Genomic DNA, 1,790 nt, shown 5'->3' on the forward strand with positions numbered 1-1,790 from the left:
TCTTGTAGATCTGGAAGTTCTGAGTGACAAGTGTTATGTGTAAGAATGGAACGCCCGTTAGGACCTTTCGCCACAGCACGAGACCTCAGCGATAGCATTAGCGCCGATATGGTGGCCTTAAATTTGCTGTTACGAAAGGCGAGAAGGAATGGATTAAGCGCTGATTTAAGGTAGCCGAACATCAGAAACAAGACGAAAACTTCATGCGGGATTTCGCACTGTGAGCCACAAAGAGTGGAGACGACACTGATAGAACTGAATGGTATCCAACAGGAAAAAAAGGCCACCACGAATATAGAGATTGTCTTAGCTGTTCGGATATTCCTTGAGTAAACCTTATTTTCTTCAGTAGAGCGAAGTTTTGGAATTCGTGAGGCGTCTCCGTAAAAGATATTTTGCTGGCTGAGGGCAATCAAGTAAATCTTGATGTAAATACCACAGGTAATCAAAAGAGGAAGTATGAAGTTGATCACAGAACTGAGTGTGGTATAGATCTTTGTCTAAGGAAAGTAGCACACGCCCTGAAACACGAACTTATCATGCGTTCGCCAGCCCATGATGGGAACTAAGGCGAAGAGAAAGCTGTAAATCCAAATTACCACGCTAACAATCAAGGCTTTCTTCCTGGTTATAAATCTGCATCGTCGAAAACGATTGAGAGGATCACTGAGGCTCTTGTAACGGTCAACGCTGACGGCCAAAAGGGTCAAGATCGATGTGGGCACAGTGATGAGGTACATTCAGGCCTCGCACATTTCTTCGCGTGTCTCCAAACCCCTAGAAGAATAATGGACTCTATGTCGAAAGGCACCACGAGGGACACGGTGATCCGCGAAGGCCAAGGAGAAAATGAAGGTGTTTGTGGGATTACTTCGAAGGCTTCTGTTCACGATAATGGCGCAGCAAACTATGAAGTTCCCAACAAAAGCTGTGAGCACAATTAACATGTGACAGCCAGCCACAGAGTACTGGAAGGATGGGCTAAAATCAATATAGGTTCCTGATTTGTTAGCAGCGGGCTTGATTTCGCCAGTATTGTTATTCATAGTCGGTAATTCTTGTTTTTGCTCGTTTTTTCGAGCTGACTTAATTCCACGTACTTTCACTCAGAATGCCTCTCGCGTAAACATGACGTTTCAGTATCTACTCATCGTGCAATTTTCTGGTACTTATTTGACCAATATGGTGCCAAATCGGCGATGAGTGAATGGCGGGGGGTTCACATTTCGGTTGTTCCTTGTAAATGTCGTTTATCTCAGTTGCGAGGACGAAAGCCACAGTGTTGCATGCGCTGCGGCTTCTGTAAACTACCTCTATTAAGCTGAAAGTGATAAATAAAAAAATCAAAATTAACAGTGCATGTAAAATTTTGTAACTTTGCCGGTACAACTCGAAAGTATGGTGGGGAAAACAAAGATTTGTTTGTCGTTTGTGTACTCGGAATTAAACCTTCCCGTGTAAAATCAGTCGGCACTTCAGACTGCCAGCCCTTTCGGAATTGTCATTAATGAATAATTATTTTATGCTTCTGAAAAGTACCTTTTTTGAGCTGTCATGAATTTAGAAAAATACTCTTAGCCTATTATTAGCATGATAAATGCCTCTTCTGAGGAGTATTATTATCAGCTACCATATTTAAGTCTACAAAGTAACGTTACAGAAAGTAATTTAACATTACTCATGGTAAACTCGATTCATTACTGAACAAATATGGTCAAGAAGAACCGAGGGCCGGCTGCTTGAAGCACCATTTTATATTAAAAAAACTGTTACTGTGTCTCCTTTTTGGT

At 42.0% G+C, this 1,790-nt stretch overlaps 1 pseudogene; it reads right to left on the minus strand.

Moving 5' to 3' along the window:
- The window catches only part of LOC137991822 (adenosine receptor A1-like), a 1,119-nt pseudogene extending 73 nt beyond the window's left edge, over positions 1 to 1,046 (minus strand).
- Positions 1,047 to 1,790: the final 744 nt, after the last annotated feature.

Source organism: Montipora foliosa, chromosome 2 (assembly GCF_036669935.1).
Source record: "Montipora foliosa isolate CH-2021 chromosome 2, ASM3666993v2, whole genome shotgun sequence".
Taxonomy (NCBI): Eukaryota; Metazoa; Cnidaria; class Anthozoa; order Scleractinia; family Acroporidae; genus Montipora; species Montipora foliosa.